The sequence below is a fragment of the Mobula hypostoma genome, chromosome 26, assembly GCF_963921235.1.
Source record: "Mobula hypostoma chromosome 26, sMobHyp1.1, whole genome shotgun sequence".
In the NCBI taxonomy this organism is placed as follows: Eukaryota; Metazoa; Chordata; class Chondrichthyes; order Myliobatiformes; family Myliobatidae; genus Mobula; species Mobula hypostoma.
The window spans coordinates 8686617-8706492 of NC_086122.1; the positions used below are offsets into that span (position 1 = coordinate 8686617).

General features: G+C 43.4%; 1 long non-coding RNA gene across 1 annotated transcript in view; it reads left to right on the top strand.

The window, feature by feature from the left end:
• LOC134338195 (uncharacterized) overlaps window positions 1-11684 on the top strand; it is a 32331-nt gene extending 20647 nt beyond the window's left edge. The window contains exons 2-3 of the long non-coding RNA XR_010016165.1: window positions 4418-4504; window positions 11656-11684. This is a non-coding gene — a long non-coding RNA (uncharacterized LOC134338195). The remainder of the gene's footprint in view (window positions 1-4417; window positions 4505-11655) is intronic.
• The last annotated feature ends 8192 nt before the right edge of the window (window positions 11685-19876 follow it).

Consider the following 19876-nt stretch of genomic DNA (forward strand, 5'->3'; position numbering starts at 1 on the left):
TCTCTACACCTCCTCCCTCACCCCAAATCATTCTTCCAGGTGAGGCGACACTTCACTTGTGAGTCTGTTGGGTTACCTAGAGTATCTGGTGCTCCCGGTGTGGCCTCCTGTGTATTGGTGAGACTCAATGGTTGGGGATAGTTTTGCCGAGCACCTACACTCCATATGCTAGAAAAAGCAGTATCTTCCGGTGGCCACCTATTTCAATTCTACTTCCCATTCCCATTCCAATATGTCAGAACACAGTCTCCTCTACTACCACGATGAGGCCACACTCAGGCTGGAGGAGAAACACCTTATATTCCATTTTGGTAGCATCCAACCTGATGGCATGAACATTGATTCCTCAAACCTCCGGTAATGCCCTCCCTTCACCATTCCCCATTCCCATTTTCCTCTCTCACCTTCCCATACCTTCTTCTCATTCCCACGGAGTTACCTCTTCTCCAGTTAAATTCTTAGTTTGATGTCTACAGCCTTCATTTCAGTATCTTTGAAATGTCATTCAAACTAATTTTGTGGAATGACTGAAACAGCAGAACCAGTGTCCAATTCCATTTAAATTAATTTTCCAGTCACTTCTCATGTAAGCCATATTGCTTGTCTATTTCTAGTTTTCACACCATTAATCTCAAGGCTACACAGACCCGTGTCACTCTCCTCATTATCAGCGGTGTGCAGATTAGTGCTCTTTTTGAAACTGCAACTTGACTTTTTAGCATTCCTCTTCCCTGAGAGGTCCATTTATCTTTGTATGTGTCCTACTTTGTTGCATTTTCTGCAAGCTTCACCTTTAAACCTGCATTTGTTTGGTGAATGTGAGCCCCCGCCGCAACAGTAACACAATTTGTTCATCCAGGCCGGTTTCTGTTTAGACCCTGCAATTTTGTCCTTGCTCACTTTCATCCCAATTATATCTCTGTCTGTGGTTTCCATTGAAACAGTGATTTCAACTGCTCTTTTAAATGTAAGTTGTGCTTCAGTTAGAAGCCATGTTGAATGCTTTCATGCAAGATTCCACACCAAAACAACCTCTCAGTGCATCATTAAGCCCATTACCAAACTGACAATGTTCAGACAATCTCTTCAGTTCAACCACGTACACAAAAATGGACAGACGTTCCTTTTGATTCTGCATATGAAACCTAAAGTGTTCCGCCATCAATAAGGGTTTCAGTTTTAAGTATTCCTGCATTACTTTAACAATATTAGCAAAGCTAATTTCTGTTCGTTTGGTTGCAGCAGTTCAATCAAATCAAATCAAATCAAATTTGTTTAATTATCATTCAACCATACATGAATATGGCCGAAGGAAACAGTGGTCCTCTGGGCCTAAGTTCAAAACATACACAACACATTTTATATATATATATATATAGCCCAAGTCCCTGAGCAACATGTCCCGCAAACTGATGGTGCAATTCCTGGCAGTGCACAAACCATACGCATACAATTGAGCCTGTCATTCCACCAATTGAGCACGGAAGGGAGAGGCCAGCCCCCAACCAAGCATGGAAGCCACGTTACACCACCTCCTACATCTCCTCTCCTGGACTGCAGCAGCAGGCCAAGCCCACGGCTTGAGGCCTGGTCCTCGCTACAATCGAGGCCACGCAGCTCACCCGCCGTCTGTCGCGCCACCAAACAAGGGAATCAGGACTGCGGCATCTTACATCATCAACATCCAACAGGGTCTTACGATCGCAAAAGAAATGTCCAAGACAATCAACAATGGTTACACTGCACGCAGCCTTTGCGCACCAACTTCGATGCCTTTGATGCCTTCCTGTAGCAGGCAGCAACACAGTCTGCACCCAGTCCAGCACCACCACCATCGAGCACTCGCTTCAAAACATTAAACTAATTCAAAGGAAGACACAGGAGAGTGAAATGCTAGTCTAACTTGGCGTTGACTTAAATGAGATATACCCTCACTCTAATTCATGCCTTCCTGGCTACCTTGTAGCTCTCTAGTGCTGTCTGATCCTTCCTTCCTAAACCTTAAGTAACCTTCTTTCTTCCTCTTGACTAGATTTTCCACATCTTTTGTCAACCATGGTCCACTCACCCGACCATCCTCCTCAAACCTATCCAAAACCCCATGTAAGTTCTCCCTAAACAACCTCCACACTTCTGTTGTTTAGGGGGCACTGAGAAGTAAAGGAAGCATCCCACTCGTCGCAAGAGATGTAGGAAAAAAAACATTTTCCAGTAAGTGTGAGGGGTTCATTAGCATTTATCTAAAGTGATGAATGTCATTGATGTGAAAGTTTCACTGATCATTTCTCTCTGCAGATGCTGCCTGACATGCTGAGCATTCATTTTCTGCCTTTGTTTCAGAATGTACTTGAGGCCATGCAAAGTTCTGTTGTCCAAAAGATTGAGGACTCAAAGTGAAGTGCCATTCATTAGGTTAGGTCATTAAGTGAAGTGGAATTATTGAACAAAGTAGATTGGCAACAAAATTAATCTGATTCCTCAGGATAAGACAAACAGACAGTCTTAATAAATAGAGAACCAAACAGGCTGTTAAAAGGTTTAAGCAGAATAAATATTTATAATGAGAATGATTATATGGACAAGTGGGTTGAGTAGCTGGATAAATGGGACATCTGAGGACTCAAATTAAGTGGATCAGTATGCCTGCAGTCTTTCAGTCCTGCTAGAGAAAGAAGTGAGACCAATGGACAGAAGAACTTGGAAGTGTTATCAGAAAAGTTTTACCTTGGATACTACTTAAAATACAGTATTGGAAGTGGGAAAAACGGTGAATGAGTGAATAGATTTTGATTGTGCTCTGTGCTTCAAACAGTTCAGGAACTGTGTGGTTGTATAGTATATTGTCGATGTGGGACCCCACCAGATGAGATTTGCTTCCGGACTAGAAGTTAAAAGTTGTTACTTTGAGAAACACATGGTTACACTGGCAAAAGTTGCTCTGCCTGCATCACCATTCCCCAGGCTTTGGCATAAAAAGATCCACTTTGCAAATTTATGTTCTTTACCCTTTATTGTTTATTAACCCAATAAAAGCTGGAAGCAACAGAAATATAGACTAAAGGCAAAAACAACAGATTTCTCCAGGCTATGTGTATCTGGAATGATCTCTAATGATCAGAGAAACAATCTAGTCTATTGACATAGGGGAGCAAATCTAGAGAGAATGAATGAATGAATGGCGAGGGATTTGATCCTCTTTTACACTGAGGTAATAAGGATCAAGGATGCTCAAAAAGTTCAAAGTCAATTTATTATCAATGTACATAGAATACGGGGGGCAAAAGTCTTAGGCACATGTGTGTATATATATATATATATATATAGCTAGGGTGTCTAAGACTTCTGCACAGTATTATATTTGTCAACGTAGAGCAGAGAGCAAGTTTGTAAATTTGGCAGGGGTAATGGATGTTGGGAATATTGAGGGTGGAGCACCACGGGAGGGGTTTCGGACAGGTGGCAAAGAAGGAGTGCCAGGGGCAGGGGTTGGCACAGGTGCAGGCACACCCAATTCTGAGGCACCAGGCAAGGTCATTTGATTCCAAGCAATTGGTTAAATGATCATTACAGAATATCTCTCTGGTGCTTTGTACTCCCTCCCCTCTCCCTTCCCCTTTCCCCAACCGTGATTTTCCTCTCCCTGCTCCCTTCCCACTCTCAGTCCACATATCAGACTCAGGTTTATCATCACTCACATACATCATGAATTTTTTTCTGCAGCAGAAATACGGTACAATACATAAAATTACTACGATACCGTGCAGAAGTCTTAGGCACCAGAGCTATACATATGTGCCTAACACTTTTACACAGTACTGTATATGCCACCATAAAATGTAAGACATAAAAAAATTATGTGCTCAAGTTCCATTCCATCATAAAACCAATGAGTTACTTTAGTGTTGTGCTAAGGGAGTGTGCTTCTGTTAGAAATGCTGTCTTTTCAATGCGATATTAAATCGGACCATGTCTCATGCTTTAAAAATTTACAAGACACAATGAAGAAAAGCAGCAAAGATGGTCCAATATCTAGTCAGAATTTCTACTACAATTAGCAGGTTATTTAGTTTTTTAATGAATTTATCTGCAAGTTCTATTTGGCTTATAATGAGTTCCTGAATAACAGTCATTTCTAATGCCTTGCATGTCTTTTGTGCACGCACAATGATAAGCTTTCTTCCTGCTAAGGTCTGTTATAGTAAAGACAAATGAGTGCACTTCCTTTCCCTCTGTCCAGCCAAGTATCCAAACTTGGCTCCTGAATTATAACTAGAAATTTATATGGCTGTTTGAGGTGTAATAATTTAAGTAGTAATTAAAATAATGAATTCATTCACGGCTTATTACTGTATTTTTTCCCATTTTGAGTTATAAGAATCTAAATGAACTTTTAATAAGATCTGCTTTTTGTTTTCAGTGTTCTCACGTTATCTTCTCCAGAAGTCCGATTTCACATGGACAGTGAGACTCATGATCCTATCAATCTGCAAACTGAAGAATTAAAGTATGTACGTCTGACTTTTAATTTAGGTTGGCTTAGAATCAGAGTGGCTGCCATCTTGCAAAACTTCTCTTTTCCCCCAGTTGCAGTTAAGGTCAATGCTAACCAACTTCATTCTAAATTTAGTTTTTAATCGATCGATATTGTGAAATAGCACAATGGATCAATTTATTTAATGTATGTAACTTCTGAATATTGATATGTAAACCTAATTAAGTTGTATCTATGGGATTGTCTTCAGACTATATTGTGAAGTTATTTTAGCGTTTTGTGCTTCTGGCAACGAAAATTTGCTTTATAGAATTCTTATAAGTTGCAAAGAACATTCATTACTTGGAATGTTTTCCCCATCATCCTACTTTTACAGTCCAAAGTGTGCTCAGTTATTGTGTATGTTCGTAGCTGAACTCAACACATTCTTTTAGAGTACTTGAGCTACATGTGGAAATTCATTTTCTTGCAAGCTATTCGCAGTAAATCCAAGAAATACAACATAAATAATCAGGGTAACCCTCACCTGATTTTCTGTAATTAAATAAAGTTGAATGGATTATTCCCACTATATTCTCATTGCATATATTCAACATATCAAATCCCATCTGTTTCACTATGATTGTAGAATCTTTGCGTGAATTAAATTTATCTCATTCATTCCCAATCTGTGAGTCAAGCAGCATCCCAACTTCATTTGCCACATCAGTGAACTGTTCCCGTAACCTATGGACTCACTTGGATGTTTGCAAAGAAGAAGCATTTCAGGATGTATATTGTATACATTTCTTTGAAAACTCTGAAACCTTTGAAACTTTCAAAGACACTTCATTTCATGTTCTCGATATTTATGATATTTGTTTTCTCAGCTCAAGCTGGTAAAACCTGAGGTACGGGCATAGCCAAGCACACTCACTTCTTGATTGCCTGTGGCCATCAAACTTGATAACTCCTCCCTTGGCGGGTCAGACCCCTGAGCCAATAGGCTGGTCCTGGATTTATTTCATAATTTACTGGCATAATTTACATATTACAATTTAACTATTTATGGTCCTATTACTATTTATTATTTATGGTGCAACTGTAACGAAAACCAGTTTCCCCCGGGATCAATAAACTATGACTATGACTATGAGACTGTTTAAAAAAAGAAGAGCCTATAACATTACTAACATGAACAGAAGATTGGCTGTCTGCAGGAGGCAAAGGGTCGGAATAAAGGGATGCTTTGCTGGTTGTCTGGTGGTGACTCGTGGTGTTTCGCAGGGGTTGGGCTGGGACTGATTCTTCCGGGTGAAGGAATTGATGGTTTTGTGGACGACACGAAGATAGGTGGCGGGCCAGGTAGTGTTAAGGAAGCAAGATGTCCGCTGAAAGCCTCAGACAGATCGGGGGAATGGGCGCGGAGAGTGGCAGATGGAATCTAATGTAGGAAAGTGCATGGTTATGCACTTTGGCAAAAGGAATAAAGACATGGACTATTTTCTACATGGGACGAAAATTCAAAAATCAGAGGCACAGAGAGTCTTGGGAGTTCTCATTCAGGATTTCCTAAAGGTTAACTTGCAGGCTGAGTTGGGGTAAGGAAGGCATATGCAATGCTAGCATTCATTGCAAGAGGTCTAGAATACAAAAGCAAGGATGTAACACCGAGACTTCATAAGGCACTGGGCAGACCACACTTGTAAGCAGTTTTAAGCCTTTCATCCAAGAAAAGATGTGCTGGCATTGGAGAGGGTCTAAAGGAGGTTTGTGGGAATGAAAGGGTTAACATACGAAGAGTGTTTGATGGCTCTGTGCCTGGACTCACTGGAGTTTAGAAGAATGTGGGGCGGGTGGGAATCTCCTTGAATATTGAAAGGTCTGGATAGAGTGGATGTGCAAAAGATAGTTCCTTTTGTGGGGAAGGCTGGCACCAGATGGCACAGTGAAAGATGTCCATTTAGATCAGAGATGAGGAAAAACTTCTTTATCCAGAGGGTGGTGAATCTGTGGAACTCACTGCTACAGGCAACTGTGCAGGCCAGATCACTGAGTGTATTTAAAGTGGAGGTTGTTTGGTTCTTGATTAATCAGGGCATCAAATGTTATGGGAAGAGGGCTGGAAAATGAGGTTGAGGGAGATGATGGATCGGCCATGATGGGGGAGTGGAGGAGCAGATTCGATGGGCCAAGTGGCCTAATTTCGCTCCTATGTCTTATGGTCTTATGGACTTCTCTTTCTTACTAACACTGCTTCACAAGCATATATCCTTGGCCCTGTTTCTATCCTGCTGATCTACACAGAGCAGCATCCACCTTCCAGGCCGAGGTCTCTTCTCACCGCTGCCATCAGGAAGAAGGTACAGGAGCCTCAGGACCCACACCACCAGGTTCAGGAATACTTATTACTCAACCATCAGGCTCCTGAAGCAGAGGGGATGCCTTCAATCAGCTCACCCTGTCACTAAATTGTTCCCATAACATATGGAGTCACTTTCAGGTAGATCACAAATCACACTGTCCAGTTCCAGGTGTGCTGGTGACCATCACACTCAGCTCCCCATCGGATCTCCTGAGATCTCTAATTTGCCTGATTTGTCAGTCTATCTGTCCATTATCCAGCGATATTAGATATTGTAAAGGTCCAAGTATCTGTCCACAAACCTGAGGAACAGCAAGCACTCCATACACCTGCTGAAAGGGACGAAGTGAATTCAACACGGGATAACCAGTGCAGAGAAACAGTCTGTTTTCCAGATGCACAGGCAAAGGTACAAAGGGAACTTTTAAATTCCAAGTGTTATTTTCCAGAAGAGGAACAGCTCCAGCTTTAAACAAACTACCATCCCCAGGCTCTGTCAGCCGCACGTCATCATGCAGATGCTAGTGGATTTCTTTGATGTCCTGCCCAGCTAATGGGATCCGCATGTCATCAGATTGTTCCAGCGAGTAAACAGCTCCCCATTCATGAGATTCAAAGTTCAAACTAAATATATCGTCAAAGTACGTATATGTCACCGCATGCAACCCTGAGTCTCGTTTTCTTGCGAGCATACACAATAAATCCAAGAAACTCAATAGAATCAATGAAAGGCTGCATCCAATAGGACAGACAAGCAACCAATGCCCGAGAGACAACAAACTGCAAATACAAAAGAGAGAAAATAATGAAAATGGTAATAAATAAATAAGCAATAAATATTGAGAACATGAGATGAAGGGTCCTTGAAAGTGACTCCATATGTCATGGGAACAAACTAGTGACAGGGCGAGCTGATTGAAGGCATCCCCTCTGCTTCAAGAGCCTGATGGTTGAGTAATAAGTGTTCCTGAACCTGGTGGTGTGGGTCCTGAGGCTCCTGTACCTTCTTCCTGATGGCAGCAGTGAGAAGAGACCTCGGCCTGGATGGTGGATGTCACTCCGTGTAGATCAGCAGGCTGGCCTGCAGTGAGGACAGGACCTGATGTATAAAACCTCCCGAAAGAACTCTCACTGGGTTGTTTTCAGCTCTGGTCATGCAGTGATAGCGTCTTAGAGCACCACAGCACCGAAAACAGGCCCTTCAGCCCATCTAGCCTGTGCCAAACTGCTAACCTGCCGTGTTACATTGACCCACGCTTGGATCATCACTTTCCTTACTCCTCCCATCCATGCACTTACCTTAGCTGCTGAAACCGTACTGGCATTCATCACTTCTGCTAACAGCTCGTTCGGCACTCTCACCATCCTCTGAGTGAAGAAGCACTCCCTCAGGATCCCTTAAATGTTTCACCTTTCACCCTTAGTTCTAGTCTCACCCAACTTCAGTGAAAAGAGCCTGCTTGTGCTGATCCTATCTCGTAATTCTGTATCCCTCCGTCAAATCTCCCCTCACTCTCCAATGCTCAGGGCGTAAAGTCACAACCTATACAACCTTTCCTTAGACCCTCAAGTCCCGGCAGCTGTCTTAAACATTTTCAACTGTATATGCTTCTTCAATCTTGTTATTATCTTTCCTTTAAATAGATGACCAGAATGGCACTCAATTAATGTCTGGGCTCTTAATACAGTCACCACCAACAACAGGTCAACCCATGTACACTGCCAATCCTGGAGCAATTTGCTGACCCTCCAGCAGATTTAATTCTGATGACGCACTGCTTTGTTGACAGCGAAATTACAAGCTCAGCATTGCAATCAAGAGGGTGGCGAATCTGTGGAATTCACTGCCACTGGGGGAAGGGGGAGGGGACTGAGTCTGTGGAGGCCACATATTGGTATTATGTAAGACAGAGATTGATTGCTTCTTGACTGGGTGGGGGGTGGGGTTAAGGGCTACATGTAAAGGTGGGAAAAGGGGGTTGAGAAAAAAAATCAACCACACGTGATTGGTGGAGCTAACTTGATGGGCTGAATTGTGCTCCTCTTTCTTAGGGTCAAAATATTTTGAAAATTTGGGAAATTACCCTGACTAAATAAATGTCACTGCAAGTTCGCAGAGAGGGTGTGGAGGAGGATGGACGGGCTAGTGTCACGTTTCATCCTCAGCAGCTGCTTAGCAGAGGACTCTCTGATCTACGGGCTGTTCCCGGGGACACACACAGAGACCAACATCCAGTGCTGCTGGCAGATCATCAGTTCGGTGAAAGACGCTCTTTGGTCGGCCCGAAACTTGATGATCTACCAGCACATGGAGATGTCCGTGGGAGAATGCTGCTGACTGGCGCATTCTCGACTGCAGGAGTACGTGCTGAGGGACGCACTGAAACTCGGTGCAGCCACCGCAAGGGCCCGGTGGGGAAGGACCACGATTTAGAGCTCTTCTCCCGCGGGAGTGGGAGGGGTCGGGTGGTGAGGAGTATACCCCTCAACAATGGTGTGGTAAGGTGAACCAACGGAGTGTCACGTGGGTGGCCAAAAGTATGGATATGTAGAGACGATAAGGGAAACATATGTTAAGGATTCAGAGTCATTGAATGGTTTATTGTATATAATTTTATTTTTGAATAAAGTATATCTTGAAATTTAAAAATTTTTTTAAAATATTGTAATAGTGCAGGCTATTACAATAGGGTGAGGGTAGGACCTATCAACAATCGTAGAGGGGGTACAGTGGAGATATACCAGGAAGCTGCCTGGACTAGAGAGCACGTCTTGTGAAGATAGGTTGAGTGAGCATGGGCCTTTCTTTTTGGAGCGAAGGAGGATGAGAGGTAACTCGAAAGAGGTGCATAAGATGTTGCGAGGCATAGACTGGGTGGATGGCTTGAGGCTTTTTCCCAAGGGCAGAAACCCCTAATAGTAGGGGTCATAATTTTAAAGTGATTGGATGCAAAAATAGGGGGGATGTCAGAGGTAAGTTCTTTGCTCTGAGAGTGGAGAGTGTGTGGAATGCCCTGCTAAGAGGCAGATACATTAGGGAAGTTAAGAAACTCTTAGAGAGGCACATGGATGATAGAAAAATGGAGGGCAAACTATGAGGGAAGGGTTAGGTTGATCGTAGAGTGGGTTAGAAAGTCGGCACAACATTGTGGGCTGAAGGGCCTGTATTGTGCTGTGATGTGCTATGTACTGGGTTGTATATAATGCCTTTTACTCATTGTAAAAGTAATCCTACTACAGAAAGCTAAGGTCAAAACAGCTGTCAACCTGGGCATCAAGGAGCTTGTTCTACTGGAACCCGGCCTGATCACACCTCTTTATTTGTCATTGACCAATACTCTAGACGATTTTGCAGATGTAAGGTTTTGATCTGGGATAACAACAATTCCTTATCATGCGCCCTCTCCCCACCACCACCACAGATGCTGCGCGACCCACTGAGTTCCTCCAGCAGGTTGTCTGTCACTCCAGATTCCAGAATCGGCAGTTTCTTGTGACCGCACCCTTTGGGTAGTGGAAGCATGGAAATCTCAGCACTCAGTTCTCCAAAGAAAAATCATAGACAGGAGAACTGACGTAGATTAATACTAAGTCTGAGAAGAAAAGTTAGGTGTAAGTCAGCATGGGGAGTCACAAGGGTTCAGAGATAATGCACCACTGACCCAGATTTGATGTTGACCCACAGAGTCCTACAGTGTGGAAACAGGTCCTTCTGAATACCAAGTACTTACTAGTTACATTAGTCCTCTGCTAGTTGCACTCCATTCTCCCCCCATTGCTTTCAACATCCCCTCCCCCAGTCTCTACCACTCACCTCCACACTGGGGACAACTTACTAAATAACCTGCCAACCTGCATGAATCAGAATCAGGTTTAATATCACTGGCATATGTCGTGAAACTTGCTAACTTTGCAGCAGTGGTACAATGCAATACATAATGAGTATAGAAAAAAAACTATGAATTACGGTAAATATATACCTCAGAATGTGTTCGTAAATCAGAGCACCCGGAGGAAACCCACATGGTCACAGAGAGAGCCTGCAAACTCCACACAGAGAGCACCCAGGGTCAGGATTCAACCTGGGTCACTGGAGCTGTGAAGCAGTGGCTCTATAAGCTGTGCACTGTTCCCTCTCCAGTGATGTCTTTGAGGGGTTAGCACATTCTTCACATGAGCACATGAGTTTCACCCGAACGCTGTGGCACCCTCCCACATCCTAACTTAACCCTGAGAAGTTAGAGCCAATGGTATCACAAACCATCCAAAATTCTTCAAACAGGAGTTTGCAATATAGACTGAATAAATTCATTCCATTACCATCATTTTAAAAAAAACAATGAAGAAACTTGTTTGAGAGTACTTTATCATGCTAAGTTATTTGTTATCATTGATCTAATTGAACAACTTATTTGTGAGAAGTCAGAGCCAACAGCATCACAAAGCATCCAAACTTTTTCAAAGAGTTTAAATGGGTAGTTGTAGACTGAATAAATTAATTTCTTTGCCAATAGAACAAAAAAATGACTTGCTGTGAAGTACTTTATTTTATCTATTTCATGGTGCCGAAGCATCTGGTAACATTTTTTTTGTATAACTTAATCCTGATAAATTAGGGTCAGCAGTATCACAAAGCATCCCGAACTCTTCAAGTGGGAGTTTGCAATGTAAACTTAATAAATTAATTCCATTCCTATTATATAAAAGAAAACATTGAAGTAACTCATAAAGTACTTTATTTTATGTATTTCATGGTGCTAAATCATTTACTTATTTTGCTTTTGTTCCAATTATTTCTGCATAATTTATTTTATTTCAGGCTACACATCTGACGCCATGAGCCTGCGATGCTGTCATCTCAGTACACCTGTGCCCACATGTACTTGTGCACAGGGGAGTAATCTTGACCTTCAAATTAACTTTGACTCTATTCCTAGATGTATTTTTTGGGTAAGAATCAGAATCAGGTTCATGTGGTGAAATTTGTTAACTTTGTGGCAGCAGTACGTGCAGTATATTATAATTGAAAAAAGCTGTGAATCACAATAAGTATATATTTTTATATATATGTGTGTGTATATTAAATTGTAAAAATAAATAAGTAGTGCAAAAACAGAATTGGAAATGTAGTGAGGTAGTGTTCATGGGTTCGGTGTCTATTTAGAAATCGGATGGCAGAGGGAAAGAAGCTGTTCTTGAATCACTGAGTGTGTGCCTTCAGATTTCCGTGCCTCTTCCCTGATGGTAACAATGAGAAGAGGGCATGTCCTGGGAGGTGGGGGTCCTTAATGATGGATGCCATCGTTTTTGAGTCATCGCTCCTTGAAGGTGTCTTGGATACTCCAGAGACTAGCACCAATGATGGAGCTGACCAATTTTACAACTCTGCAGCTTACTTCGGTTTGGTGGCAGGAAACTTAATGAATGTTTGTTGTGGTATGCACCTGACCGGACCAGCCTCTGAGGTTTAGACGCTCTGATTCTCCATAGTATGGATAGCTGGCATGGTTCCTTAAAGATTCTGCCCACTCTGTTGATTGGCAGCCATGTCCTGGCGCCAAGATTTGGACATTTAAAGAGCACTTGAACTCACGTTCAGTACTCAATCGCCAGCCCAACTTTGGTTCAGTCTGCAATTGCGTTTAGAATTCCTGTCTCGTTCGGATTCCCGTCTAGTCTCATCAGGTTCTTGTCTAGCATTGACTCAAGGGCCCTTTCCTTATCTCAGTCTTGAAATCTCGCGTCTTGATTTTAGTCCCGGATCCTCCAGCACTTGGGTCCTTCCCATCCTTGCTAGGCCTCCCAGCGTAGTGTTGATGGACATGTGGAAGAGAATAGGTTTCAAGGAAATGAGTCGTGGCATGGGATTAATGGGATTTCTTTGAAGGCTGGCATAGACTCAATGGGATGAATGGTCTCTTATGCCCTAAGGAAATCAATAATCTAATAGAATGCTGGAACTTGATAAGTGAATACATCTTGCTCTTCTGTGCATATACAATTAATTTGTCAGTGGAAATGTTCCCATAAGTGGATTCCAACAAACCCATTGTGTTAACAGATTAAATATAATTGAATACTAATGAGAATCAGGTTTATTATCGCTGATTTTTGATGTGAGATTTGTTGTTTTGTGGCAGCAGAACAGTCCAAAGATATAAAAATTACTACAAATTACAAAATAAATAAATAGTGCCAATAATGAGTTAGCATGCACGGACCATTCAGTGTGTGGGTAACTTTAATGATCAGAGCTCATAACACATTTCGACCTGGAGTCAGAATCAGCCACCGGATCAGCCTGCATTTGGAGCGTTCCTTTAACTGCAGAGCACCCAACAGTGGATCAGAAGCACAGCCAGGAGAACAGTGAAGAAAGAAATATCAGGGCAGGAAAGGTGGATTTCAGGGAATTCATTAAGAAAGGAGGGAGAGATAGGGGAAGGAATTCCAGATGGTAGGGCCACTACAGTGAATCCATGGATTTATCTCCCTTAGCCCAAAGTGAAATGGACCATAACCAAGTCACCATTCTGAACCTGAGGCTGCACCATCGTTCAGTGAGGTCATGGCCGATCCCACAGACCTTGTCTAGCCCTCAGGTCCTTGTTGTCACAAGAATCGTTGGTCTCGCTCTTAAATATACAATATGGCTGAGCATCCACGGCTCTCCAAAGTAGAAAATTCCAACTCTGTGAAAGGAATCTTTTCCAAATATCTCCAGCCACTGGAAACAGTTCAGGAGTCCCATGGAGAATTGTGTCTTTGTCAATGATATCATCTCTCATTTCTTTAAATTCCAGAAAACATTGATGAAACTCACCCAGTCTTTTCCCCAAAGGATATCCCCTGCTTCCTCAGAATCTTTCTAGGCTAGTGAATCCACTAATTGTCTCCAGGGTAAACTTTTTTAGGTAAAGAGATCAAAACTACAGATGCAAACACGAGGAAATCTGCAGATGCTGGAAATTTAAGCAACACACACAAAATGCTGGTGGAACGCAGCAGACCAGGCAGCATCTATAGGAAGAGGTACAGTTGAAGTTTTGGGCCGAGACCCTTTGTCAGGGCTGACTGCTTTAAAAAAAAGTGAGGTTGGAATTGGAACAAGGTGTGGTGAAGTCGAGATGGTTGACATCCTCTCGGCAGTTAGCAATGAAGAGATCCAGAGCAGGCAGAAGACCAGAGCGGGATGTCCATGAAGAGGAGGAGGTTTGAAGCAGGCAGAAGACCAGACCGGGGTGTCCATGAAGAGGAGGAGGTTTGAAGATGGGAGAAGGGGTCATCGGTGGGGGTGGGAGAGTCCTTGCCGAAGAAATGGGTTCGGAGACGGAGATGGCGGAAGAAGAGTTCAGCGTCATGGCGCACGCGGAACTTGCTGAGGTGTGGGCGAAGGGCGACAAAGGTGAGGCCCTTACTGAGGACAGAGCACTCTGCCTCTGAGAGTTGAAGGTCGGAGGGGATGGTAAAGACCCGGCACGGTTGACAGCTGGATCAGAGGGGGGAGGGGGAGGGAGGCTGGTGGTGTCAGTGGAGAGGGGAGGGTTGGGGTGAGAGGAAGATGGAGCCTCTGAGGCCCCAGGAGCTAACGGTGGGATCTGAGGGAGACGGGGTTGCAGAGTAATGGTGGGGGAAGGAGAGACGGGGAATTTAGTCCCGACGAAGGGTCTTGGCCTGAAACGGCGACTGTACCTCTTCTTATAGGTGCTGCCTGGCCTGCTGAATTCCACCAGCATTTTGTGTGTGTTGCTCAAAACTATAGACAACAGCTTTGAAGTTGGTGTCACTAACCTGCTGCACAACCTCAGCATGCCCCTCTCTAATCTTGCATTCTAACCTTCTTGCAGTGAAGGCTAACATTCAGTTTCGTAATTGTTTGCTAATTGTCTATTTACATTGTGTATTTTGTGAACAAATGCACCAAGGTCCCTCTGTACCACCATAAATCTTGTTTCACCATTTATACGGTACTATTATCTCTTGAAGTGCAAAGCCTCACACTTGCTTATTTTACTGTGTCTTCTATCTTGCACCTTTCACATCACTTCAAGAGACAAGCACATGCCCCAATGTGTAGCTGGAGGTATCCGATACTTGGCATACCACAAGCTAAAGGTGCCCTATTTACTCTGAGCGTAGGCTTTACTCAGTTAAACTTGTAGCTGATTGCAGGTGAGTTCCACGTCTGCCTTGCTGCAGAACCCACTTTGTTTTAAACACAGAAGTAAGTTCATACTGAAACATGTTTTTCTGTTTTCATCCATCCCCCTCTATTTACACCTCCTCAGGACAAATCAGCTATAGTTAACAACCCTCCCCACCATCTCTCACCAGGCACCACCTCGACTTGTGCCTACCAATGTCCCTTGGTCTCCACCCAAACATAGACATCCTTTGTGCTCTTCATTGCTTTCTTTTTCTGCAACTCAAAACAGGGCTGACTCCAACTTTTCCTCAGCCTGAAACATTAACTCCTTTCTCTCTCTTCTTGGATGCTGTCTGACCTGGTGCGAATTTCCTGTTCCTACGCATAACTTCCAGCATTTGTTTTTTTTTCACTATTTGGCTTTCTACCATAAGGCAGCATAAAGGCAAAACAAAACATCTTCTTCCCTCCGGCCATTAGGCTTCTGAACACCCTGCGCATCACATTCTAAGTGTCACCAGTTAATTTGTTGTGTAACCTACAATGTTTAATTTATGCACTTTATTTTGTTTATTTATGCATAATTCATTTGTAGATTTAATTCATGCTTTCCTAAGTTATTCTGTATTATATATGTGTTAAGTGTAATACTGTGCTTTACACCCTGGTCTGGAAAAAGTCAAATGACAATCAAATTGACTTGAAAATATTTTTACTGCTGTGTTTATATCTTCCCAGATAACAGGTCACTAAAAGTTTTTTAAAACATGTAACATAGAACAGGAACAGGCCATTCGGCCCACAACATTGTGCTAAACTAATTACACTAATGGGTACCTGAACCTTTCTTTGCCTGCTCATGTTCCATATCTCTCTATTTTCTGCACATTTATGTGTCTATCTGGTGTTGATTGATTGGTCATCCATGGCCAACGACAGATTTGTTCATTTCTTCTGCTGTGCTGAATTGCACAGAGAAACCTGTACGGGAGCGTTTTTAAAGTGGAAACACTGTTGCAGAGGGGCAGTCCCACTCTCTTGAGCTCAGAAGTCCAGGTCCAATGGCATAGGTGGTTTCCACCAAACACTCAGGTCTATGACTGTATGAGAGCCTCTTAAGAACTTCTATCATATATGCTTCTGCCATCCCTAGTAGCGCATTCCAGACACACTCTCTGGGTAAACAATTGCCCCACACATCTACTTTGAAATTTCTCCCTCATCCCAAATGCATGCAGTATTAGATATTAGATTAGTATTAGATATTTCAACACTGGGAAAAGGACACATGCTCTCTACTCTCACCTTTTGCTTCATAATTCTAGAAATTTCTAACAGGAATTCGCCAGCCTCTGCTACTCCAGCGAAAACAACCCTAGTTTGTCCAACCTCTGCTTACAGGGGAAAGCACCCCGGTTCTGTACACTGGTACCACGGTGCTGGGTTCTGTGCATCACCTGACTGTAGGTCTACAAAATACAGGGACTGGCTGAATGTCGATAGGTGTGAGGAGTAACATCTGGTGCCGTCTCCTTGGATCAAGCCAATTGTGACCCCATCACTCTGGTGGTGCTTCTTCAGAGTTAGACTATGGAGGCCCATGGATAGACAGTTCACTTCACCTAGGACCAGAGGAGATTGTAGTCAGTTCTGACAGGTATCTGTGGCTTCCTCCACTACAAGGAACTTGAATCCAGTGTCTTCACTGGGGCCATGGACAAAACAACTGGGATTTAGTATTTCCGGTAAAGGCACTTAAAGGCCAAGCACAAAGGAGATAGATAAGGGTGATTCAGGAGCTTTTCGTGTTAAGTAATGTTGTGATACCATACACGACAATGTTAATGGTGAATCAGTTGTCAACACACACATAAAATGCTTGAGGATCTCACCAGACCAGGCAGCATCTACCGAGAGGAATAAACAGTTGACATTTTGGGGCACGACCCTTCAACAATCCTTCTGAAAGGTCTCAACCTGAAATGTTGACTGTTTATTCCTCTCCACAGACACTGCCTTACCTCCAGCATTTTCAGTGTTTTACTTAGATTTTCACACCTGCAGAACCGATTGTGTTGATGAATCAGTTGGTTCTGGTTACAGGAACAGAAAAACATAAGGAGCAGGAGAGGATGCCAGGATCCCTCTACCTTGTTCTACCAACTAATAATGCCCTGACTGACCTGATGTTTGACCTCATTTCCTGCCAGACCCTCATCACACTCGACCTCCCGGAACTCTCAGGATAAATCCATCTCTGGCCCAGGAGCATAACTTGGAGGGGACAGTGAAACGATTTTGAACAGAGAACTCCGTCGTGAGGAGAAGTCATCGAGTGTATTCTGTCTTTTCTTTAATCAGTTGCACTGAGTTGTTAGGAACCATGGGGAGGGGGTGTTGGTGAGCAGCTGATTAATGGGACTATTTCCCAAACGTTAGTAATGTGTTGCAGACAAAGTTCATACACTTGCCATGACAGCCAGCTGTAACCTCACAGGAAGTGTAGAAGCGTTTCCAAGTGTGGATGTTGTGGGACTGGGGATCTAGACTGTAGCTGTTCTCACACACTGCCAGCAGCTGACATTGGCTTTTAAGGTTGTTTGGGTGAGATCTTTCCATATTACGGGGAGGATGCTTCCACAAGCCTATGTCATTCTGTGTAGACCAGCACTTCTGTGACTGACCAGTGTTAAACCAGGAACCTTCACCAGTCCAGCACCCACTATCGCGTTGAATGAGAATGAGCATCTTTAGTGTCTCCAGCAGTGCACTTGTTGGATAGGGGGACGCATCCGGTTCTTGTCCTTGGAAATACACTGACATCTTTTCCCAGATGAAGGGCCTTGGCCTGAAACATTGGTTCTTCACTACTCTTCACAGATGCTGACTGACCTGCTGAGTTCCTCCAGCATTTTGAACATAGATCGGAGAACATAGATTACAGCACATTACAGGCCCTTCAGCCCACAATGTCATGCTGACCATGTAACCTACTCTATAAACTGACTAGAATTTCCCTACCGCATAGCCCTCTATTTTTCTAAGCTCCATGTACCTATCTAAGAGTCTCTTAAAAGACCCTGTTCTATCTGCCTTTACTGCCATTACTGGCAGTGCATTCTGAACACTCACAACCCTCTGTGTGGAAAAACTTACCTCTGACATCCCTCTTGTACCTACTTCCAAGCACCCCCTCATGCTAGCCATTTCAGCCCTGTGAAAAAGCCTCTGGCTATCTACATGATCAATGCCTCTCATCATCTTATACACCTCTATCAGATCACCTCTCATCCTCTGTCGCTCCAAGGAGAAAAAGCCAAGTTCACTCAAGTTATTCACATAAGGCATGCTCTCGAATCCAGGCAACAAACTTGTAAATCTCCTCTGCACTCTCTCTATAGTATCCACATCCTTCCTGTAGTGAGGTGACTAGAAATGAACACAGTACTCCAAGTGGGATCTAACTAAGGTCTTACATAGCTTTAACATTACCTCATGGCTCTTGATGAAGGCCATCACACCATAGACTTTCTTAACAACACTGTCAACCTGCGCAGCAGCTTTGAGTGTCCTACAGACACGGACCCCAAGATCCCTCTGATCCTCCACACTGCCAAGAGTCTTACCATTAATATTATATTCTGTCTCCACATTTGACCTGCCGAAATGAACCACTTCACACTCACCTGGGTTGAACTCCATCTGCCACTACCCAGCCAAGTTCTGCATCCTATCAATGTCCCGCTGTAACCTCTGACATCCCTCCAGAATACCCACCACACCTCCAATTTTGTGTGCGTTGCTCTGAATTTCCAGCATCTGCAGAATCTCCTGAGTTTATGACTTCTTTTCCCAGTGTCCATAGATCTCCAAAGGAATTCTCGCGTGTTCAACTCTGGCGTTGGTAATGGAGAAGCAGCTTCCTGAGATCAGAGGTCATTCCCTTGCCGATACTGAACAAGCTGCCTTGCCTCTGTCCTACATTGGGTCCCACGTGGGTTGTAGCATGGAGCAGATAAGAAACATGAGTTTTTACAGCAATGTCACTGAAATTGGAACATAGAGCCAGTCATGTGACAGTACGAGTGGTGATTGATAAGTTTGTGGCCTGAGGTAGAAGGAGATGAGATATTAACTTCAAACTTTCTGCGTAATCACTCAAAGAGTTGAACTGCACGTGTATGTAACGAGAGCTGTATAACTCATCTCCTTCTACCTTAGGCCACAAACTTATCAATCACCCCGGCTCTGGAGGTTCAAGATCCGTATGCTCCACGACCGCTGGACTAAGTGTGTAAACGTAGGAGGGGACAATGTTGAAAAATAAATGTGCTAGGTTTTCTAAAATTGACTCCATCTACCGTAGGCCACGAACTTATCGATCACCCCTCGTATTTCTGAAAGTAACTCAAGCACATGGCACTGTGGATCATTTTGTTCCCTGATTGTTAGTGATCTCCAAGGTGCTTGTCTTGTAGGGGACTAGCCAGAGGTAACGCCTTTCCGAGTCTCAGGTGAACTTGTGTGACTCCACTCGGATAGGAATGCTCAATGCCAGTCATCAGTGTGGCACCTGGTACAATGCCACCTGGAATTCCAAATCCATGAGGTGCCAGAACCGAGACAAGAGCTGCCCTTGGGTGGAGTGGAGTGGGACCAAAGTTCAAAGTAAGTTTTTTATCAAAGAATATATGTGTTGCCATAGGCAACCCTGGGATTAATTGTCTTGTGGGCATTCACAATAGATACAATGAACATCTTAAAGTCAGTGAAGATGGACACAATGCACCCAAGACAAACAGCCCATATGCAAAAGACAACAAACAGTGCACGTACAAGAAGAAAAAAAAGTAAATAGACAATCAATATCAAGAAGACAAGGTGAAGAGTCATT